The sequence below is a fragment of the Pelobates fuscus genome, chromosome 3 (assembly GCF_036172605.1).
Source record: "Pelobates fuscus isolate aPelFus1 chromosome 3, aPelFus1.pri, whole genome shotgun sequence".
Taxonomy (NCBI): Eukaryota; Metazoa; Chordata; class Amphibia; order Anura; family Pelobatidae; genus Pelobates; species Pelobates fuscus.
In genome coordinates this window covers 314,180,203-314,206,556 of record NC_086319.1, presented here as the reverse complement: position 1 = coordinate 314,206,556, position 26,354 = coordinate 314,180,203, and positions in this window count along the sequence as shown.

The window sequence follows — 26,354 nt, the reverse complement described above, 5'->3', positions numbered from 1 at the left end:
CATTGACATTTAAAAGATAAGACTGGACTATCCCATAGGTGAAATCCCAGTCAATCAGGTGAACTTCTTTGTTGCAAGCTGATGTAATATTCAGTGCCTTAAAGTATTAGCCTTTCTTATGCCATGTAAACGAGATTCTCCCCGCACCAAAGGAAAGAAAAATCAATCCTTTACTATGGACTATATGCTCTTGCATATTCTGCATCTGATGTATTTAGTTAACTATATTTTAAATGTTTTTTTTTATCTTTTCACATGGAGGTAATTTGCAAAAATGAGTATATGAACGAGATCTGGGCTTAAGGTTGAATAATAATGTAAAAATGTTCACATATTTACATATTTTTACAGTATCCAAATATTTTATGAAAGGCTGCTGCATTAAAGAAAAATTGGATATTCTGTAAAAAGTTAACCATTTCTTTTGAAACCGGTGTCCCTGATTCCCTTACCAAAACCCCTACTAGTAAAAAGAAACAATGCCATATAGCTTTTAAGTCATCCACCCTACATTTTAAGTGCAGCTTTAATTTTTTATATTGCTTTGACATTTGCATAAAATGTTAAGAGAGTGCCTAATGTATCCTTCAAATAAAGTTTCCCTCATATTAAAAGTCATATTTCAACTTTGATTGCCCTCTGAATTCTCTGTACAATCGTCATTTGCTGTAAGGTTTTTGATCACTAAATAGTGAGTTGTGATGTGTGGAAAATATATCTAAGAAAAAAAAAATGTATGGGGCACAGAAACATTACAGATCGTTTCTAGTTAATCTAGATCAAATTAAATTTGCAAGTCATTTGTAAGGTCACAACAACCTTTAATACATGCTAAATGTCCTAGATTCACAGAGCTTGACATAATTTGCACAAGCAACTGTTTTTGGTTTGCTCAATCACACTTATTGGCCACTGCCCCACCTTCCCTGGTCGTTTCTCTATTTGAGATAGGGTCTAGATTAGTACAGCATAAGCATATCATTAAAAAAAGTATACCAATATATTCTGTACATAGTAAAAACAAGGAGAACGTTACCTGCACTCTGGCCTAAATCCCTATGTACATTTAAACAAAATGGAGGCTCTTTAGTTTTATTCCAATGGCCATTTGAAAATAAGCTCACCTGCCACGTCAAGGCAAGCCCCAAAAGGTGAGTCCTAAACTAGCATTTAGATTTGCTGATATCAGCCAAGAATCTCCAATGAGGTGAACATTGTTCTTAGTCATATAAGTGGAAAACAGACAGATATTATAAAGCAACTAGCATGAAAATCAAATACCTAGTATGTAAAAGATACATTCATGGTTTGCTAGTACATCAGTGGACAGCTATGCTGGGTTAGGATTCTGAGAGTGATTACTGGTCTCATCAATTAGTTTAGATGGTATGCCTCGTAGAAAGCATGAAGGCTATGTTAGAAGAGGTCCGGACCCCAAGCCTTGGAATAGTTCTCTGTGTCTGCTGTGCCCATGCTTAAGATTATGACAGAGACCATCAGACCATATGTCCATTTTTTTTTCTTTATTTTTATTTTTTTGTAGGGATGTTTTTATAGTCAGCTGCATATAGGTTTCACATTTTATTATTTACATAGAGTAGCCAAGCTATGGATCTGTATTATGTTTTCGTTAACTATTACACAACATGCCTTGGAAGAAATATGAGACTGAATGGTGACACACTGGCTCCTAGCCGCATACACCGACACTGTGTAATCAGACTAACATGAAACATTCTCTATACCATCCTGCTGAGGACTAAAATTAGATATTCTCTATACCATCCAGGCAACACATAACTGTTGCGTGTTTTGTAACTGAATGCTCAAGTTAGCTGTTATGGTTATATGTGCTGCCACAATCAGGAATCACTATGTAATGTTATGTTTATATACAAGAGATAAACATCAGTCCTTAAGAGGTCCCTAGAATATATGCACCTTTAGAATTTCTTTAGTTTTAATGACTAGTTTTGTGTCAGGTGAAATCTTACTATTATTTGGTATCTATGTTTATAATTGTTGGCCTCTTTTGTTAAATATAGAAAGGTGTAATAGCCACAACTCCTGTTATCGAGCTTTATACATAGTTATCTACTATTTGCAATAGTTAATACTGGCTTTTAATGACTTAATTCCCATGTATTATATCCTTAAAAACGAGTCAATGATTTAGAACAACCCTGTTTATTAGCCACATACTGCATTCAATGATAAATGTTCTTGCTCGGCTTGACGAAATAAAACCACTTACAGAAGCACACTGCATACTAGAGGTCAATGGATGGAAAAAAACACATTTTCCACTTTTATGTGTATATATGATGACAATCTGTTTGGCATTTAATGATCAAGCAATTAGCAATTGAAAAGTTTCTTTAACTGCTAATTAGTATCCTTGTTCTTGTGATGCTCCTCAACTTCTACGCATTCTACGTTCCTCTAGCACAAAAGTCTTAAAATATTATCTGTAGATATACCTGTAGCAGAAATGTATGTGTTTGTTCATTTAGGCGTTTCAATATTTTCTTTTCATTTGCCGCATTTTTGATTGTGAAACATGTAGAAACATGTCATGCTTCCTACAGAAACCAATTTTTAACACTCACCACTCAGTTTTGGTGAAAATATTTTCCGATAATGCTACACCTGCAACTTTTCCTTGAAAATGAAAATGAGAGTTTTTGCCTAGTCCTATTTAAACTTGGTACATAATTGAAATGCCAGGTTTGCCAATATAACTACAAAAATTCGTTCTATGTTCTATCTTAATTGTCAGTATGAAGCTAGAGGAATTTCCTCCTGTAATCTGTCAAGGCAGTATTGCAAACCTAGGACCACACAGAATTTCATATGGATCTCTCTGATTACTACTGTGGAAGCACAAGCAATGGATATAACCAGTCTAAACCTGACATCAGTGAGCCACTAGTGAAAGATGTCTATATCTGTGTCACAATAATAATAACCTTAGATTACTAGTGCAAAAAATTAGAAAAACTTTTATCTTGTGTAAAGTTCAGAATAGTTTCAGTTGCCAAAAACGATTGGTGTGCTTATCTTATGAACCTACCGATATGCCTGCACCCCATGCGAGAGACACAGGCGGAGTTCCCCCCAGCGTCACACAGGGGACAGAACCTTGATCCAAGGGGCCCACGTGCAACGCCAACGGCCCAGCAGAACAGGCGTCGGCTGACAGGGAACAACTGTGGATAGAGGCCTAACCACCTCTATTAAGCACCGAGGGGAGTACCAGCACCACCGCACAGACTCTCGGTGCACCGCAATACGTTGCCCAGCTGTCTCCTATATTCCTGGACACTTGTATGTACATTTAGCTAGCGAAGGGCTAGGAGCAATGTCTAATTTTTTTTTGTTTACTAATTAATTTCTGTTTAACGAGCAAGATTGGCATGTACCCTAAACACTAGCTTGAACCACATTGCATAAAGCTACCTCTACTAACCTCTCAACATGTGAATTCCACGTCTTACTTCTGAGGCGAACATGTTTGAACTAAGCACAAGCTACATCTTTATAACCATAAGCGCAACTAATATAATAAGCGACTCTACCCTAGCATGTCTTACAGTGTAGGCGAACTGTTTACTGCATCACATATACTGCCTTACATGTACTATCTATATTGAAACTAAGATAGTTAACGCATGAACCAATCCTGTTTGCATAACATATACACTTACGATTAAATCAATGCTTTAATTAATTAATGCTAATGTTACGTTACTGTTACGTTAATTAAGCCTGATAAAATATAAAAATTGTGTCAGTTAATCATACACCCCGCATGTTAAACATGGGAAATGCCTGAGGGCTGCTTTTGGGGCACCCCAAGCCTGCCTATAACATGCATGTGCACTACAAAAATAAAGAATTTTAAAAAAAAGATAAAGAAAATTACCTGATCTGTGGTACACTCAACGGTCTTTTCTTCCTACAAATTTTCCTGGATGTCAATGCTTTATTTGAAAGTATAGCCCAACAATGGCTTCTTAAAATAGTATATTCCATTCTTAAATTGGCATCTCTTGCTGCATAACTGCTGTTGGTTATTGTAGCGCTTATTGTGTCAGGAAACTCTTGGCACAGTCCCTCATTTCTTTATCAAAAATGTTTTCAATGGTTTTAAGAAAATCAACTGTAATTCCTTGTACACAAAGCCATATCCATCTTGAAATATCCAAATGAGGATGGGGGGGCTCTTTATGAACAGTGAATTTCTTGATGTTTTATCAATTTAAAATGTTTTGCAAAAACAAGCAACTGCAATTCTTCCTCACGCTACGAGATAACTTGAAATAGATGGCTGGTGCTGGAAGATGCTATAACTAAAAAAATTATATAATGAATTATATAATGAAACAGGAAGAACACATTAACATCATGTTCTGTGTAAAATCACAAAAGGCAGCCATATTTGACAGGTTAGAACTGTACTTTGTGTGTGTTATATACTCTGTTAGTGTAAACAAACAAGATGCAAAAGGGTAACTCTCACTGGCCCTGGGAAAAGTCTTAAAAGTTTCTGCCCTTAAACATCACATTGTCCCTATTTTCTCCTATGACCTATACACCATTATAAGTGCTTTGTATTTCACGTATCATGTTCCCTTTCAGTTTGGGACCTTGCAATGACAGAAGAGATTTCAAAACCATAGAACCAAGAAAGTATTTGTTTATAAAGTGTTGCTATACGGCTGATTTATCTCATACTGTGGAGTTTTGGTCCTGTAAATAATGCATAAATGTAATTTTAAAACATTAACTTTATACTTACCTATAATGTACCTAGGTTGCATAGGGTGGAAAATTAGGGAACATTTTGCTCCTTTGTGTCTTCATTTTACTTGACATGCAGAGATATATTACGTGGCTCATCAATCAATCAAACCAGTTTTAATATGTCAACTACCCAAGGGTGTTTCACTAGAGATAATAATTACTGAACTGTGACATTCTGTTATTTAGTGATAATATGCTTTTAAAGATAAAAAAAAGCATTAAAACTAGCCATGAAAGCGTGGAACTTAGTAAAAATCTTGTATTCTTTTTTTATTTATTTTTTTAATTCTTTATTTTAGAAGTGCAAGTTTATACATCATTGCAGGCAGTGCCACAACAGCAGCTGTGTTGCACAACATAACATATTATAACATTAGAGTGGCATACTGTAGCATACATTGGCACAATTTTATTGTTATTTTGTGATATCGTTATCAGCAGGTTAATCCACTATGGTGTTCAGGAATGAGAGTGCTTTAGCTGGGATGTTCAATGGATATCGAAATCCTATGTGTGGACGGTCGTGTGTGTTTGTGGATGAGGGTTTAATATAATGAAAGATTTTGGTAAGGAGTCAGAGAGTAGTGGAGACTGAACTCGCGATCCCTGTGGAATGTATGGTGAGGTATGGTTAGTAGCTAGGGGGTATCGCGGGTCTCGATCCTCTTGCGGTGTATGAAAGTATACTTGCGTGTCTGTTGAGTGGCAAGAGGTTGGCCCCCACTTCAATTATATATTAGTGCTGCTAGACAGAAGTAAGTGAGTGGGGGGGTGTCCAAGTTGTATATGTTTTCTCAATGTTTATTTCTACCTGGTTTCACAAGTTGGCATGGATTTAAAGTGAAAGAGGCAGATCAGAGGTAAAAGCAGCCTTCACTGTCGCAGTGCCTCAGTAATAGTGTCCATAACACTGGAAATTACTGGCATGTCTTACTATGCAGATTAATCTTCAATTGAAGCTGCGTATTTGTAATAGAAAAACACTAGTCTCTAGTCTTATTATAATCTCTCCTAAATTAAACCTTTTCCCTTGTATAAAATGATGATGTATGTAAAGTGGCCTTTTTGTGTTTAAATGATAACAAGTAGTAAAACATCATGAGTCGAATTGACCAATTGATCAAGACAATTTGCATTAATAAGGTAAATCATTTAAAGGGCATTGACATGAATGTCAAAATTTCATATGTTCAAAATAGCAAATTATGGTGAAAATGTGAAAAGGTAAAGAGTTACACAGTTGGAAAAAAAATCAATGTAGAAAAAAATGGTATTGACAAACCTTTCAATAATTTGCTGAAGCAGGCAACATCAATGAACATTAATAAAATATCAACTGAATATTTTTTTTTAAAACTAGTGCATTTTTCAGGATGGCCGAATATATGGCATTTTGGCTCGGCAGAATTACCATGATGAAAACAAATCAGACAAACCAAAAGGGTGCAAAATGGGCCAATCAGTGTACTGCAAAATATATACATTTTCACATGAGCTGGTTCACAGATCAAGTAAGAAAAAGTAACCAAGGGGAAGAACATGATCATTAAAAAATCAAAAACATTGTGTAATATATAGGTGAACAAAATATACAATAAATGATAAATTATGGCAGCTGTGACACTCTGTGGACACTCCCCAAAATTCCACAAATATAATAGTACCAAAAAAATCCCGTAATGTTTAGGTGTTAATATCCACCAAAAAATCAAAAGAACAAGTGAAGTGCTAAATAAAATGCATATACCCCTTGGTTTTTAAAAGGTAATTGTAACCCTACAAATTGACACTAAGCATACCAACTTGGAACCAGTTGCTTACGAACTTTTAAAAAAGGTGAGCATCCATTTGGATATACACTGGTTTTATGAACATTTAGCACCTTATATACTACACCTTGCTTGTTTTCTCTACTTATTTTCTTTATTTAAATCTCATCAGAGTCATATTCTGTACAAGCATTTAAGAAGGTATTGCTGTCACCTTAAAGGCTTAGAAGCCTCTGTGTTTAGAGCGTATATCCAAAAAGGCTCTACTAAATGTGAATTTTTACTACTAACCTTACACAGATTTAAATGTATTATTTTACAATAGTGCACTTTTATGTGTTTTTTGTTTCTTAGATTTTTCATGCATATACACCTTTGATACCCTGACACAACTAAGGGATAAGTGCAATCTATATAGCGCTTCACTCATTCTTTTGGTTTTGGTGGATCTTATCACCTTAACATTATGTTTAGTTTATTGGTATATTATGATATATATATATTTATTATATATATAGCTTTTTTAACTGCTCCTCACTTCCCATTTTCCTCTATTAGTCATTTCTCACCTGAGCTGTGAATAAAACCATAATTTAATGACCGTCCCTAATTCATTTTTTAGCCATCATTTTTTTTTTTTATCAATCATCTTTTGATTTGCTGTCAGAATTGTGAATAAAACGAACATTCTCTGTCATGTTTTATGATTTGGCTAAATTTGGGCTCATATTTCGGGACTTTAAATGATCACCCAATTGGCCCAAATTGGGATGAACTTCAGTTCAGAATGAAAGTTTTTAAGAAAATGTTTTTAGTAATTCAGCATTCATGGAAGAATTATAACACAATTTAATCTACTTGTTTCAAACCTATAAATGACCGGTTTGGGGACCATTAATGCAATGTAATATTTTGTAGCAGGTGCAGTGCAGGGTCTTGAGAGTTCACTTTCAATTGAGGCCTTACCATATAGAGATACAGTGTAAATGAATAAAGACCTATGTGGATTAATTTCCCAGAAGTCATTTCACAGGGTAACATAATCTTCTGACCTTAGTGACGATTACTCATGAAGAATGATATGTACACCTCTGTACATAATTATTAATTGTTGTTATTGTGCAGAGATGAGAGAGTGTCTTGAGAGATCCCCTCGCAGTGAGAATTCCAAGCAATGTTTTTATCAGAGCAATAGAAACACTTTTCTAACTGGCAGGAGACATCTCATTGAAACTAGTGACCTAGCGTGATTGAATGTTGAAAGACAACCCTGATAATTTGTGAATGGACTAAAAGAGAAACTGAAGCTTGAAAATGGTCATCTGGTTGGATGAATCAAGCAAGGCTATGTACGAAGGTTGAACAGTGGAAGCGATAATTCAGATATTTTAATTAATTTGAAAATATAGTCACTACAGTTTTGTACATTTGAATACATATTTTTGGAATGAAGGAAGCATTTTAGTTACTTGGCCAGAATGTATACTTTGTATATATAAGCAATGTTGTTAGTGTTTATTCTCATATTTAACATGGTACCTTGGGATGTTACAAAATGAATAAAAGCTGGCCAGCTGAATATTTGGTAATATATTTGCACACAATATTATTATTATAATTATTTTATTATTTATATAGCACCATCAAATTCTGTAGCGCTGTACAATGGGACACATTCATTGTTGCACAAGTAACAATTATAAGAAAAAAAAAGTCCTAGGAGACACAGGTATATATTGTCAGTTTTTTTGTGTAATATATTTGTAACTTTGAGAAGACTGACAATATTACGTTTAAAAAAAAAAAAAAAAAATTGTTGCTGTTTGTCGATTTTGTTTAGTAATGTATTGTAGAACTGACTGCAAAACATGCAAAGATATGTACATTGTTGTGCAAAATGTAAGTTGGCAATTAAACATTTAAAGTTAAATATAAAGCAGCAATGAAAGACAAAGACAAACATTTGGAGACTTGTACAAAATGTAAGACAGACTAAATCTAGGTGGATTTGTATGGCATGGAGAATTCAAAAATTGCATGGTTATTCTTTATAGAATTTTTAGTAACATTAGAATATATACATTGAAAAAGTAAGAATTAAGCTGGCAACAACTTTCCATTCCTCTTTTTGACAGTGACATTGTTCAGCAATTATCACCATTTTAGAATATTGTATAATTGAGTTATTGTACCAACTCCTCTAACATAGAATGTACAGTAGTAGGTTTGCATAAATTATTGGCAGGAAAGCAAATATACATTATTCTCAAAAAATCATTCAAAATTGGTTTAATATTTTTGAGGCTGCAAAACTCAAAACAAAACAACAACAAAAAAACAAACAGATAAAACATACTTTGGCAAAATAGTTCATGATCTGTGAACTGGCACTGTGGGCTTCATATTCAGTAATAAATCCAACACCTGGTGTTATATATTCACCATTACTACTTGGGGTATTTGTAAAGTGAGATTAAGCTTAAAGTGGATGTGCAGTGTTACAGATGCATGTTGTTTTAACCTGGAGATGCTCTCTTTTGCCTGGCATCTTGCTCCTCTGTGACAGTTGCTAGAGAGACTGAGGTCATTAGTGTAAGAATTTTGATATAAAATAGTTGCAAGGAATAGTTGTAATAAACAAGCTGACCCACTTCGTGCCCTTCAGAATGACTTTTTTTTCTCTATCTTCAAACTCTCTTCTTCAGCTTGTTTCTTTACTTTTTTTGTGTATAATTAGTGACAGTTTTATTTTACAGGGACACCATGTTTTTCCAATTAAAAAATAAATAAATCAGGTATTCTTTGCACTGAAAATGACCTGCTGGCTGTAATGTATATAATGACCTGTACTGTAAATTAGATACTCTTCCTCAAAGGTTTAGTTTAAAGTAGCTCTATCACCCCAAAAAATATTTTGAGCATTTTATAAAGATAACATTTTGAATATATGATTTCTTTTGAAATGCCTTTAACCTCTTAAGGACCAAACTTCTGGAATAAAAGGGAATCATGACATGTCACATATGTCATGTGTCCTTAAGGGGCTAAAGACTGTTGGAATTTCATTGAAATTTCAACACAGTCAAAAGATATCTTAAAACAAACGAAAGACTACTTTGTCCTTCAAGCTTACAAAACATGACAAAAAACATTGCGTTTTGTCTCTTCCCCAATCGTTAACAGCCACGTTTGTGGGAATAAGGTGAAATCTTGTGTTATATCTCACCTTATATTGTGAGATAATATCTATAGAGGATCCTGCTGTCTAATGGGATCCTCTATAGACATCAGTTTTGTACTATCCCGTTATGTGTGATAATACAGCATGAATGTGGGCTCCTGCTGGACACAGTGCCAGCAACATAAGTAAGCAGATGGCGCTGCCCACGGGAGGCAGCATCAGGTAAGTACAACTGATCTTCACTGCATCCCTGGGCCACCATACCATCTTTCTAAATATACAATGAATATACAAGTTGATAAAGTAACTTTAAGCACCATAAAGCACCTTACATTGTTGTAAAGGTTCTGGTACATACATTACCCAGCACCCACTTTCATTTATAGGAGTGGTTGATAATTATAACAGCATAAATAAATAGATATGTGTATCAGCAATGTGTTACAGTCAGTGCAGCTATAAACCAGCCCCCTGGCTCAGACATAGCAAAAGTGGAGTTTGTACTTCCTTCTTCTGCATACATTGGATGTATGCCACACATTCAAGTGGTCTCTATCTGACCAATGGAGAGAACAGAACCAGGGGCAAATGCGAATGTGACTCTTTTGATCACAGCCAAACCCCATACATAATTACACTCAGCTAAGTCAACACAATCACACTCAGCCAGTCACATGCTTACAGACACACTGCCAACTTCACACATACATAACACACACAGCCCACGAGCACTATCACACTCACCAAAACCCCACACAATCACATTCAGCCAACTACACACACAATCACAGTCACCTCAATAATTGCACCGGTTCCCTATGGTTCCTAGCTAAGCCCATTATTTTATCCTCATTCTGGGATCATTCTGCTTTAACCATGCCATGTGCAAAAGAAACAGGGGTTAAAAAGTACCTATTTAATTTTATCTTTTACATTATAAAAGATAATAAAGACATTACAAATATACCTAACATATTAACATACCTTTTATAAAGTGATGGCATAACGCACTGTAGTGTGCTACATGAAGAATAAAGCCAAAGCAACACTCAATAATAAATGAGTAAACAATAAAACAAATGATGCATCTGCTGATACTCATTCATACAATGTATAAACATGCCATCTTTCATTTGATGACATTGCCTGGGTGTTGCTAATGGAGCTTGGTGCACCTCTGTCACTGCACCGGCATCCCCTCATTTAACACAAAGCCTTAATTACATGAACCCCGCATTGTTTAGACATCTCCCCTGCTTGGTGATTTACAGACCCAGGGCAGAACACCTGCTTGCTCCCTCTGTGACGCTACTTCTGCTTTTTATGTCCCCCCTTGTTATTACTGCCACCGTTTAAAACCGCACGTCTGTCAGCAGTCGATTCCCTGCTAGATGGGGAAAGCTTTGCTGTCAGCACTGAATGGAGAATTTATTCTAGACCACCTTGATATTTAGTTAAATCTTACAGGGACAAACATGTCACTTGGAATTATAGACCAAATTAGGGAGAAAGACAGACTTCCAATCTGTCTTAAAAATTAATTGTGGGAGTTCAGTAGTTAGAAAAAAGGCATTCGTAGAATAGAAGTCGTTTACAAATAAATTTAAAGGAATTTTATTGTTCACACTTTCTAAAGATGCATTTCAGCATATAACTGCTTTACACTCAGCCACTCAGAGCTATAGCCAGGCTTTTTAGAATCATCGTTATCTTTAAAAACAGACTTGAGTGTTAAAGTGTAATATGTTGTATCATGTTTCAACTTTTGTTTTTGTTTTTATAACCTTTCTGTAATCAATAATCTGCATGATAGAGCTTGCAGTTCATATAATATATTTTGCTCTCACGCATTAACCTCTATTTAGTGACATTTATTTTGTTGCAGGACATGTTTGTTTTTTTTAAATTGTGGACGTCAATTTGACCTCATAGACTGTTTTTTTTTTACTTTTTGCCTGCTTTTTGCGGTTGAAGTGTTCAACAAAATTATATAGAGAAAAATTTATTGGCAGGAATGTATTCAAGCCCCTGTGAATGCATTCTTCCTGTTCATGAATGCGTTTTGAGAAGAGAGAAAATACATTTCCAAATTATCCGAATGCAACAATTTATGGTTTAACTATGATAGAGGAAGACATTAATGGTTTAATAAATGAGGGGATTACCCATATACATTAGAGCTTGTATATTCAACCTATTAATGTGATGGAGTAAAAATGAAGTCCCAGCAACACAAATTCCTTAGTGAGTGCATTTTTATTTCAACATCCATCAGAGTGGGCAACATTATGACATGCATATTCTGCTTGTCAAGTGACTTGATAAAGAAATGATACATGGCAATACATTACCACTCTCCACTCTTTTATATATTGGAATAAATGTTGGAATGAACTGCACATCCCTGAAGAAGTTGTGTTGGTGAATCTTCACTCAGAGGCGTAACTAGAAACCATCGGTCCCCAGTGCGAAAATTGCTCTGGTGCCCCTCCATGTGTCCCATTGCCTCCCAGCCCCTCCATTTGTCTCATTCTCCCCCCTCTCCTCCATGTGTCCCATTGCCTCCCAGCCCCTCCATTTGTCTCATTCTCCCCCCTCTCCTCCATGTGTCTCATTCCCTCCCAGCGGGGTCCATGGTCTTTTTCCTGTCCTACAGCCCTTAGGACGTGAGCAATTTGCTCCCTTTACTTATGGACATTCACTTTGGAGCCGACAGCAGTCCAAAGAATCCTAGGTGGGGATTATACCACCCATGCCATCATATTGAGCAGTATATCCTGCTCATACAAATGTGAGTACTTTATTTACTTTACAGACTCATTTTTATTACTAATACAGTGAGCACTATATTTGGCTTTTATTTTTCTTTCATACCGAGGATTTATCTACACCTATATCCCACCAGTGGGGGCAAAACGCAACTGAATGCTTATCACACTTGAGCGAGTATATGCTCTCGAATAGGTGAGTGCAATATCTCCCTAATATTTATCCTATTTTGTTTACTCAAACACAGTTTGCACTATTGGAGTTTCTCTGTTTTTTCATTTGCATATCCATCATTGAGTCAAGATTTCCCAAGCCATAGAAGACCCAGCTTCCCACTGAATACATTATATACTCAAGTCTCTACTAGCCTATTGGAACCCACAAGAAGCCTACTACATATCAGGACTATTTTGTTCATATTTGTGTTTATTTTTATTCTATATTGATACTTCTAATATATGTGATTACTATTTACTTTTTCTGTTTAGCGCGACCTATTTTTGTGTTTTTTGATATCCCTGTATAGCCCTAATCTGAGTGCCCAACCTGGCCAAATAGTGCTCAGATTGTTTTGGCAGAATAGAATCGCCACCGGGTAAAATTATGTCCGGCCAACTACGAGGCGATAGCCCAGAACAGTTCCATGGAAATGTGTGCAATGGCCGGTCTCTGTTCGGGGGTTCCTGTGTGAACACTGTACAAGGTATTCCCTTGGTTTCAGGGAGCGAATGCTTCCCCCAGTCGATAGTTCATATCTCTCGAGCGTCGTTCTAGTAGCTGGTCGGAAAGTGGGACGGGCAGCAGTACAATCTTTATTGGGGTTCATAGCCGAAAAGAGTTCCAGGCACTCGACAAACAAGTACTGCTGCCTGTATTCGGGAGAAAAAATGTCCGCCATCCTTTTGTCAACCACATGTGTTCGGTTACATGAAATAGCCACCCAGGGGAAGCACTCATTAATTATTTCCCTTGCAGTTTCACACTTAAGTTAACTGGTGTTAAGGTTTTAATCGGGTACAGTGGTGGTCTTCGTTTGGGAGTCGAATAGAGTGGGTTCAGGTACAATAACTCCCAAAATGATGAAATAGTCGAAAGGAGTGGTACAATCTGCCACACTGTTGTTGATCCATTGTCTAAGATAGTGGTGCCTAAAAAGAGGATCCCCAGATATTGTAAAATGCCAACTGTCCATGATGGTTTGATGGCTTTTAGAATGGCAAAGCATCATGGATGTTGTAGTCTAATGTGTTTTAGCAAAAAATAATGCCACATCAGGGTTCTGGAGACATTTATAAACCACCTGACAAACCAATATCCTAGTTAACTATGATGGCTGCATTTTAGTACAAATGAAAAGAGGAAAAGTTTTCAAAGAACTAAATGCATTGCTGACAGAACATATCTTTTTGTGAGTAATATTTGAACTCAGTAATTATTTATTGTGTGTGTGTGTGTGTGTGAATGCATGAGAACAGAACAAGCATTACTCTGCATTATGTAAGGTATATAAATAATAAAAATAGCCTTGTAAAGAATTATGACATTTCTGCAAATAGAATTAAGCTATTTTTATAGTAATAGAGCAAGCAAATAAATGTATTTTATAATGTAGTTCTCGAGAGATCATGATCTTGTATAATGCAATGCCATTCTGCATAGCTGATGATAGCTTATGGTCATATTTCAGTAAAACAATGAATAGGTCTTAAAAAATGGCACTTGTAAGTAAAAAAAAAATCCTGTTTGGTGTTCACTTTGTAGTAAGATAATACATTTTTAATAATGTATTCAGAGTGCTAATACGAATATGTTACCACAACACATGCAACATATGCAACATTAATGTCCAAATGTTATAATACATTTTTGTGAAGAAAACTTGAAAAAAAGTACTTGTGTCACAGATCATTTTACACATAGGCTGGTTTTTATTTATAAATATATAATAACTTCATTGTACTACATTGTATAATTCTACAGGGAAAAACCTTGAGGATCATTATATTCAAACATTGAAAAAATACCAAAGAATTTAATCAGGAAACAATATTTGAATGTGTTACAAAATGGTAGCCCAGCTTCAACACGGCAGAAAAACACATGGATTATATAATTAACAGGCAAAAAAAGAATACATGTTTACTGCTATATACTTGGAAAAAATAAATATGTTATTCTAATTTTGTAAAGCTCAATATTTTTATAAACCAACTTTTTGAAGACTGAAGGTCAACAGAATAGTGGTATACTATTTTTAATATGATCACTTGGTTGCAATGTCACAGTTATGGATCTGACTCATGCTATTTAGATGGGTAAAGGTGCCCCCATCCTTCCTCTTGAATACTGGAGCCTGAAAGGCTCACATGGAACAGTGTTGCATGTATTGTAGCCTGGAAGGGAGAGTTTGGTATTGATCGTTTCTACATGTCTGCAGAAGTAAACTTATATACTATGTTTTTTTAGTTTTAAACAGGCAATTTTTTTTTGTATTTGGGCATCATGCATAAATGCAATAAAACATTTAAATCCTGCCAAGATTTTGACCAACAATGCCAGATAATTCCTTACGAACACCTACAAGTGACCATTTTCCAACTTTACAATATGTATTTGCTTTTTTGTGCTATATTTTGTGAACCTTTTCAAAGGACTGTTTAAAAATGAATACCATATAATTCCCAATACTTTATACCTCAAATTTTTCTGCAAAGTATGAATGACCAAATTAAATATCGCGTGTGCTTTGTGCATCCTGTGTATTAAAAAAATATCCATAAACTTTAATTCAACTACACATGAAAATGGTGAAAAAATAGGTCTGTGCAAATCAGTGTGCATTGTGAATAGTAATAAATAGCTCTTTAATTTTAAAACTGATCAGTAATCTAATCTGATTGGAATTATTTTTGTTTGTTTTCGTTTTCTTGGGTTTATTTTACTTAAGTTGTATTTTATTATTATTATTGAGGATTTTGCAAGACACAGGGCATGAAAAGAAGTTATTGTAATTTTCATATAAACAGAATGAGCAGAAGCCTGAGTTACCTGGCAAATAAATAGGTGTAAGGGGTTCGAACTGTTAATGCCAGTTGGCCTAAGTCCACCAGTCTGAGTCCTGGACACACCTCTCTATCTTCCTGATTGCTGGTAGCCTGGTCCACATCAAGAATGCGATCATGTCTTTATTTTCTGTGGTAGAGGAAGTTGGCCATCTGGGGAATATTATTTGCCTGAGCTGCATGCTTCTGCCAAAATCGTTAATAATCTGTATTCGGCAGTACTCACATCAAAAGGATCAGCCTCCATCGAGATGTATGGGCATGCATTTTGCATTATTAATATGTGGCCCATGGGCAGTGACATTTTGCAGCAGTCATCAAGTTAATTGACTTTAAAACCATTGCTCTAGAACATAAAAAGACAAATGTTACTTGCATGATGGTTACATGAATCATTACTTTGTGTTGTTCAAAGACCTAGATAAGACTTCCTGCTAACCATACCTTGACTTGTCAGTCCATTCTTAAGAATAGATTAGGAGATTCATCTTCAGAGGATTTTGCCAAGTGTGGAAATCAGGAAATCTATCCGATCAGCTGGATAATGTTTCCTTAGATGACCGTCATACATTGATATAGATGTTAGAATTATGATTAACCCCACAGCAGCAATTCGGTAGGATTTCTTTTACTTGCCTGTCTTCATCTGCGGAAGTCTATATGGCATGTAAAGATAGCATTGATCTTTTTAATTTTTAGTTTTTTTTGTAAAGAATAACTTCTAAGTCACAAAAATATAATTGATGAGATTTGTGCTCAGTTCATGTCCGTGTCTTGCATAATATCAATTCCCAGGGTTGTCTCTGGTATTTAGCTTCCACATGGCCAGTCCAAAACACTGCCAGTTTTAATGCCAGCTCTGACTTGGTTTTGTAATGCATCCACATGTCCACTAAGGAGTGAACCTAGACTATGAATTCATTGCAAATAAGCTTCTAAGCTCCATTCATATGGTAATGCGAGAATCACTATAAAGCTAAGCCTGACTTGAATCATGGCCGAGATGTGAAAGACTCTATCCCGATGCCAATCAGCTCTCCAGAAACTATTCTTCAGATTTGCTTTTCCATTGAGTTTTTGCTGTTGATCTGATTTATTCTATGAAAGTAAAAGAAAAATGTGTATGTTGAAGTCTCGAGAGATAAATCTTGTTATGAATCAAATGGAGTTATACCATGATACATATAAAGAAAATTAAAGTACTGGCATGTGACCCTCCAAGAAAAAGTCTAACTGCATCTGTTAGCATGTATGCAATTTACATTTCTGTTTTTCATATTCTGTGTCTGTGTGTTGCTTAGTTAAAATATATTTTGTATTCTGCAGGGGTTTGCATATGTAATAAATACTGTATGCTGATGGTTAGTTTGACAGTTTGACAGAGCCATGACATTCGAAGTTATTCAACAAGAGGTAATTTATTTATTTATTTTTTTTAGTTGTAAAAAAAAGCATTGTAATCAGAAAAGTAAACTAAATTGCCAAGCATTTCTCTCAACTGTTCACTTTGTCATCGGATGTTTTCTATGAACATTTTTAAAGCAATAACATTTATATATTTATATTATTTTAATCTAATCAAGCTTAAAGGGGCAGTACGGTCACCCAAACCTCTTCCACTTAATGAAGTGGTCTGAGTACAGTGTCTGTTTAACCCTGCAATATAAAACACAACAGTTTTTTTTTAAAACCTGCAATTGATCACATTACAAGGTTACTCTGGACTAGTAAAACTTGTTCACGTGATGCGGAAGGCCCCACAAAAAAAAGCATTGGTTTTGAATGTGCATGTGTTACTTTGTGTGCATGCGCCTTAGGTCCTCAATGCTCCTGTATGAGGTTCATTGAATATCAATGGAGGAGATCATGCCTCCTCCATCATGTCACGCGAGGGGGAGAAGTGAGCAGCGCAGAGGGAGTTTCTGCACTGAAATTTTATTATTAAATCTTTGTTTTTTTTATTTTAATGCACCCAGGAGGAGGGACCTAAAAAGGAGTTGAGACAGGGGCATTACAAATCAGGGATACGAGTTAATTTTAAGTTGCTTTAACCCCTTAAGGACCAAACTTCTGGAATAAAAGGGAATCATGACGTGTCACACACGTCATGTGTCCTTAAGGGGTTAAAGGGTTACGCTAACCTTGTATTAGCCTATAATTATTATGGTTCTTAATGCCATAATTTACCATTGTTACTTAGTCCCCTCTCCTTTCGTTGCTGCATAATGTGTGAAAATCATTGCAACGGAGCTCCCTGTACCCCTGGCTGGATACCTCCGCCAAGGATCGCTTCCTAGCTGGAATAGGGGACAGACCTCAGCACTCTTGCCCTCAATCGCCGTGGCTTGACTGGGGTCCTGGAACCGCTCCCTCCTGGAGCCGAATGGGGAATTCCCTCTAAACACCCCCACATAGTTCTGGGAGTACAAGCTGGAATACCTTTATTGACACCCAGAACTGGCCTTATATGCAGGTCCCCATGCAAGGAGCACTCCCTTCTGGACCTGAGAGTAGACTACAGTAAAAACATACACAAGATTACATTGTCTCTCATTGTCTCTCAGGTCCAGGACACTCCCATACAAAACAAAATAATCCCTCCCCTGTGCCTGGTAGATAATTGAGTCATTATCTCCAGGTAAAAAAAACACACATTTCCCAAGTTTGTCACAATCATTTTAAACTTGCATTGAATCCAGCACTGGGCCAGTTCTCCCTTGTAGATTCCATGCCTTCTCTTGTGTTACGCCATGTCATCATTTTCTGTTCCTTGATCCAATGAGTGACAGCTCATCTTGCTATTAAAGCTGCAAGTGAACAAGGTGATTACATCCATTAGCCAGCATGCAGCGTGTGCTGACAACAGACATAATTTTTGCACACGTTACATTAGGTCGGTCATATGTGTCAGGGGTACAACTAAACCCCAGCTCAAAAGTGCAAATTTCTCTATATAGTCAGCATTTAAAGCTGCAAAGTTACACATACAGATCCATTGCTCCACGACCACTTCTAAAAGCAGAAGTAGACATGGAGGTTTGAGTATCCCTTTAAGTTAAAGTTAGCTATAATTACTTCTAGGATAATTCACAGCTTTTCCATGAGCAGTTGGCTATCAAATAATTGTATTAAAACTGTTACATCCTCAGATACATCTCAGTATCAGAAGCAGAAGAAACATACTATATGAAGACATATTTTATGTGCAGTATTAACATTGGTAGCCCAGAACTCTGCCAATGTCACATGTGCTGGGGGTGCAACTAGCCCCCAGCACACATTTGAAAATAACTCAGTATGTGCACACACATACTCCTATGACCATGGCAACGTCAAATCACTGAAATTGTCACCATGGTTGGAGTAACCCTTTAAAGCTTCCAATATTCTGAAGTAGACAAACTGGGGTATCTCATTATGTATATTTTAAGTTATACTCTGGGGCCACTTTTGTTGTACTCAATACTACAATATGACACTAGGAGCAAGATGTACCTCCATTTAGCAATTCCAAATTGTTTAAATGGAACTTGGGGCTAAATTTTTGGGAGGGGTTGGAATCTGTGGACTGAAAATGTGACCACATATTTCCTAAATCTAAACCTCACTAATTCTAAGCCATCCCTAAACTTATAGCCAGGACATACTTGAAAACGAGAGAAATCTCAATGTATCCTTCCTGTTAAAATATTTTAAAAATAAAAATAAATATCCCCAAACAATTGTTGTAGGGTTTCCCAAAAATTTGAATGTACATGTTTCCCCCTTGACAAATGGGGAAGGAGGACCATGACTGCTGCCCATGGATTGTGGGCTGGAATAAAAGTTGCAACAATGTTGTGGAAAATGGAGGAGTTTTAAGAGGATCAGAGGGGATGGGACTTACCAGTCAGCAGGATCAGTTGAAATACCCTTACTGAATTTCTAACCCTCCCTCCCTGTTTTTTTTTTTGGTGTGTTTGTGTGCTCTCTCTTTGTTTTTCCTCTATTGTCACAGCTGGCCATTTTCCCTGGACAGCTCAGCCAAAGGACACAGTGTCACCTTGGGGAGACTACAGTCAGTATATGGCTGATGGCTAGAGACGGCCATGTTGGGCTCTTGGAGAGTAAGATTAAGAACTTTCTGTTGGGCTCTCACCCTAAAGCTAAAAGAGTTTAAGAACATTATGTTATGGTTTAATAAAGCAATGGGTTTGAAATGGGTCAGGAGTAGTGATGTCCCCAACAGTTCGCAGGGAACCGTTCGCCGGCGAACATAGCGTGTTCGCGGTCGCGAACACGCGCGATGTTCGGTCCGCCCCCTATTCGTCATCGTTGAGTAATCTTTGACCCTGTACCTCACAGTCAGCAGACACATTCCAGCCAATCAGCAGCAGACCCTCCCTCCCAGACCCACCCACCTCCATGACGAATAGGGGGCGGACCGAACATCGCGCGTGTTCACGACCGCGAACACGCTATGTTCGCTGGCGAACGGTTCCCGGTGAACTGTTCGGGACATCACTTGTCAGGAGTCATGCTTGAAACCATGCTTGGAAGAATGAATGTTGTATTCTAAGTACCAACAAAGTATAGATATGCAATGCTTTGCATTTATGCATCATGCTTTTAATATACAATGAACAATCCCAGCAGAAGTAATTTATTTATCTAGTAAATAAATTGATTCTTGTAAAAAAAGAACACCATATATTTTAGTTGTGACATTTAATTTATTTTAATGTCCCTGTTTAAATGTCATTGTTTTTTAAAAAAAATATTCACACAAGGCAAGCATCTATTTAAAAAATATATTTCTTTTCATCTTTTCAAATATGTTTTTTTACATCTTGCATCTTGCAAAACATCTGGAGTGCCGAAGGTTTCCTACCCCTGGTATAGAGCATTCCATGTCTGCTGCTAAATCATATCATGACAGGCTGTCACTAAATGATTCTGTGTGATCATCCTGCCACATCACACACAGTGATTGCCTCAGGGCTCTAGGCAGAGCCCATGTCTGATCACATGTGTCATCAGGCTATATGGGCATACAGAGAGATGCAACGGTTTGCCTTTTATTGGGACTGTTACATTTGACATTAACAGGTCATGACAATCAGTTTTAGCCATAGACATGTCCACACTTAAGGGTCAGTGTTAGGACCCGCTTAGGGGGGGTCTGCCTTGACGTTGGCAGGCGGGCATCCCTCCAATGGCCATTGGAGCAACTAAATGACCTCCATTTGTCTAAATATACATAGGGATTAAGGAGAAAGCGCAAGTAACATTTTCTTTTCTTTGGTTTTTACTATATATTGGGGCTGATGTGTGTTGTAGTCCTTGCTGCTTAAGCGCAGGACTCCTCTTTTTGTATTTGTATTTACTTTGTATCACACAGCCTGGTTACAATGCTGCTACCCATCCCATGTGTTCCCTATTAAGGGTTAATAAGTAAAGGGGTGTATATAAAAAATACCCCTTTCTGTCTCATTAGAGATATCTTTGCCAGAAGCTCAAGGAAGCAGGCTGAAGGGTCAGTGTTAGGACCCGCTTAGGGGGGGTCTGCCTTGACGTTGGCAGGCGGGCATCCCTCCAATGGCCATTGGAGCAACTAAATGACCTCCATTTGTCTAAATATACATAGGGATTAAGGAGAAAGCGCAAGTAACATTTTCTTTTCTTTGGTTTTTACTATATATTGGGGCTGATGTGTGTTGTAGTCCTTGCAGCTTAAGCGCAGGACTCCTCTTTTTGTATTTGTATGTCCACACTTAATGTTCATGATTAGTGATGTCCCGAACAGTTCGCCGGGAACCGTTCGATGCGCGGTCGCGAACACGCGCAATGTTAGTTCCGGCCCCTATTCATCATGGAGGTGGGAGGGTCTGGGAGGGAGGGTCTGCTGCTGATTGGCTGGAATGTGTCTGATGACTGTGAGGTATAGGGTCAAAGTTTACTCAATGATGACGAATAGGGGGCGGACCCAACATCGCGCATGTTCGCGACCGCGCAGCGAACGGTTCCCGGCGAACTGTTCGGGACATCACTATTCATGATGTGTTTAAGTAAAGGGTTTAAAAAAACACCAAAATATAAAATCATTCCGTAACATTTTCAGTCACAGAATGCTGAGAATCATTACTTGTTTCCAAAGTGTATTCTTTTTTTTGTCCTTATCTGACATTTTATATCCTCAAGTTATTTGAAGACTGCGATGCCCAGGTAGCATAGATAATTTCTCGCTATAGTGGAAATAGATTACTCAGCTTGAAAGGATTACAATCCTACAACCTCTGAACCAATCACAAAAGCCACTAACAAATGGATAACAATAATTTATGCATCTTGGGAATATGATTTCTAGACACCCTACTAGTTTCTTTTGACAGTACTTGCTGTAAGCGTATGATGTACTATCACTAATTATAATGTTGTCTTAATACACAATAATATAATTTCACGGTCATTATATAGAGTCCTTATATTAGCATGCCAAAAAGCATGCAGATGGCAAAGAATCGCAATGGTTCTGAAACGAATAGTTGGACTTCTGTGTACACCATGTGTTTGACAGAAGATTAACAGCAGAAATCCCCGCTGCTAAACCTTCTGTGAAAAGAGCAGTAGAGGCAGCCATTCTGAACCAGGGATTATTGACAATATGCTTGACAATCCGTAACTTAAATGGAAAGGTTTTTAATGTCCTTGCTTCCACAAGGCTCAGTTTACACTGAGGAGGCTCGCCATTTTAATCCTTTCTTGATAAAATGAATGGTAAGTAATTACACAGGCTGGAGATCACTGCTGGACTGTTGTGAGTCTCCTGCACTTTAACTCCGGTTTGTCTGGAGGTCAAGTTATGCATTGCTATGAGATCTTACATCAACAGCCTGCATACAAATGGCCACTTTTGCAGAATGGCTCCACCAGGGAGAGGAAATGACACTTGTAAGAAGGGCATTTTTTTTTTTTTTTTAAAGGAAACACTTCATTTTCTCATTGCTGGAGCGGCATTTTGCATTTATGCCGATGAATGACGCTATCCATGTGGATGTAAAAATTGCATATTCTTAAACCGTTCTCGGAAAAAAAAAATGGTGATGCAAGTAAAACAGATATAACTGTGACTTCCTTAACCCCTTAAGGACACATTACATGTGTGACATGTCATGATTCCCTTTTATTCCAGAAGTTTGGTCCTTAAGGGGTTAAACTGCATGACATATATAGTCTCATGTTCCTCTAGATCCTCCTTCAATACTGCCCTCTGGAACGCACGCTCTGTTTGCAATATAACTAAATCCACTGCTGTCCATGACTTCTTTATCTCTCGTTCAATAGATTTACTAGCCTTAACAGAAACCTGGCTCTCCCCCTCTGACACTGCCACCCCTGCATCTTTGTCCTTCGGTGGTCTCCAACTTACCCACAACCCAAGAAACTCTGAATGTAAAGGTGGTGGTGTTGGGTTTCTCCTCTCCCCTCACTGCTCTTTTAAACCTCTTCCCACCCCCCCTTCCCTCTCTTTCCCGTCATTTGAAATACACTCAATTCGCCTTTTCAAACCCTTCTCTGCTAACATTGCTGTTATTTACCGTCCCCCTGGTTCCCCTCTTCTCTTCCTTGACCACTTTGCTGCCTGGCTACCCTTTTTACCTCTCTTCTAACATTCCATCCCTAATTCTCAGGGACTTCAATATTCCTATAAACCCACCTTTGACCTCTGCAACCACTAAACTACTTTCAATGACTTCCTCCCTCGGGCTATCGCAGTGGGCAAATTCTCCCACCCATGTAGCTGGCAATACCCTTGACCTAATCTTCACTTATGCATGTACAGTAACCAATATCTGCAACACTCCATATCCACTCTCTGATCACCACCTCTTATCATTTGCTCTTGCGTACCCCCTCACCCAACAACCTCAGCCTAACCCCCCTCAACTCAGGAGGGACCTTAATTCTCTTGATCTCCAACAGTTGTCAGCTGACATTGATTCACAACTGCTGTCCATCCCTTCCCTCTCCTGTCCTTCATTGGCCATCTCCATATATAACTCTACTCTTACATCTGCCTTGAACACTGCAGCGCCACTCCAAACCAGCACCTCGAGGAGGACCCGCCCCCAACCATGGCATACTAAATCAACACGCTACCTGCAAAGATGCTCCCGTTGTGCTGAACGCTCCTGGAGGAAGTCTCGTACCCAATCAGACTTTCTCCATTATAGATTCATAATGTGTTCATACAGTGCAGCCCTTGCCCTTGCCAAACAGTCCTATTTTTCCTCTCTCATTAGTTCATGTTCCCGCAACCCCCAGGCGTCTCTTTGACACCTTTAATTCTCTTCTTCGCCCTGCTGTGGCCACCCTCAAAACTAACCTTACTTCTGATAACTTTGCATGTTACTTCACTGACAAGATTGAACAGCTAAGGAAAGAATTCTCCCCTCCTTGCCTTTCTGTTTCTCAATCACACATAAATCATACCCTTCCTACCCTTCAGACATTCTCCCCAGCTACTGACCAAGAGGTGGCTGCTCTTCTTTGCTCCTCTCGCCCCACCACTTGCCCGCTCGATCCTGTCCCATCTCACCTTATCAGATCTCTCTCCACTTGTCTCGTGCCTTCTCTAACACACATCTTCAACTGCTCGTTCTCTTCTGGCATCGTCCCTGCTGACCTTAAACATGCCACTGTAGTACCTATACTAAAAAAACCATACCTCGACCCATCCACCCTTTCTAACTACCGTCCCATATCCCTGCTCCCTTTTTCCTCAAAGCTTCTGGAAAGACTTGTCTTTACCCGTGTGTCTCATTTCCTCAATTCCAACTCTCTCCTTGACCCCCTTCAATCTGGCTTCCGCCCTCTCCACTCTACAGAGACTGCCCTTATCAAAGTCACTAACGACCTAATCGCAGCTAAATCCAAAGGCCACTACTCCATACTAATTCTTCTTGACCTCTCAGCGGCCTTTGACACCGTTGATGATGCTCTCCTTCTTCAAACTCTTCAATCACTTGGTCTCTGTGACTCTGTCCTCTCGTGGTTTTCCTCTTATCTCTCCCAATGCTCATTCAGTGTCTCCGTTTCTAATGATACCTCCTCCCCTCGCCCTGTCTCGGTTGGAGTCCCCCAAGGCTCCGTCCTTGGTCCCCTTCTATTTTCTCTTTATACTGCCTCTCTTGGCAAACTTATTACCTCTTTTGGATTCCACTACCACCTGTACGCTGATGACACCCAGCTATATCTCTCCTCCCCGGACCTCTCCCCTGCCGTCCTGCAACGTGTCACTGCTTGCCTTTCTTCCATCTCTGACTGGATGTCCTCCCGCTTTCTGAAACTCAATCTCTCAAAAACTGAGCTCCTTGTCTTTCCTCCTCCTAATACTGATCCTCCTCTTTCACTCTCCCTTCAAGTTTGTGGTACCAACATCAGTCCATCCTCGCAAGCGCGCTGTCTTGGCGTCATACTTGACTCTGGTCTCACCTTTGAGCCTCACATCCAGCATGTTGCCAAATCCTGTAGATTCCATCTTAAAAACATAGCCCGCATCCGCCCCTTTCTTGCACCAGATACTACCAAGGAGCTTGTCCATGCTCTAGTAATTTCCCGCATGGATTACTGTAACCCTCTCCTGATTGGTCTTCCCAAAAGTCGTACTGCACCCCTACAGTCCGTAATGAACGCTGCTGCTAGACTGATTTTCCTCTCTAGTCGTTTCTCTCACACCTCACCCCTCTGCCAGTCCTTACATTGGCTTCCTGTATGCTATAGGAGTCAATTCAAGGTACTAACTCACACCTATAAAGCACTGAACAACTCTAGCCCCTCTTATAGCTCCTCACAGATCCATAGGTATGTCCCTTCTCGGTCTCTCCGCTCTGCCCGTGACCACCTCCTGTCCGTTGTCCGCACTCGTACGGCCAACTCGCGCTTGCAGGACTTCTCGCGGGCGGCTCCCTTCCTATGGAATAGCCTGCCTACCGCCATCAGACTCTCCCCTAGTCTTGCATCTTTTAAGAAGTGCCTTAAAACCCATCTCTTTAGGAAAGCTTATGGCCTCCAAGACTAACCAATACCTCACTGATTTGATTGCAAATTCCTGTCCTAATGTGTTTTACACCCCACCTCCTATAGAATGTAAGCTCGATCGAGCAGGGTCCTGTTCAACCTATTGTTCCTGTAAGTTTATTTGTAATTGTCCTATTTATAGTTAAATCCCCTCTCATAATATTGTAAAGCGCTACGGAATCTGTTGGCGCTATATAAATTGCAATAATAATAATAATAATAAGACTAATATATACATTCCATTGCTGCTTCTAAACTTCCTTAACTGTGTTCACAAAAAAAAAAACTGTTAACCAAACAACAGGCTAAATAAGTAATGGAGACGTATGATATATGTGGTGAATCAGTGTGACTCGAGAGGATGAAGGTAATTAAGTACCATTGTCCACTGTATTACATATTAACAAGTAATTAATCTATTACATGGGTTAAATTCCATCATATTCAGATACTTTAACATGTTTTTAAATGTTAAATGTTTATTTAATTTGTTTCCTTTAATGAACCCAATAACCTAGAAACACTAGCAAAATTTGACTCAACATTACGAGCCTCTACATTTTCAGCCAGTGGAATTTGTATTTGACTACTTTAACCATTGTTTTGTCTAATGGAATTTATTTAGCTGTGGGTTCCTTGTGAAAAAAAGTTCACTGAATGGAAGCACAATTTGTACAAGAATTAACTAGTGAGGTCCCAATCTTTCAT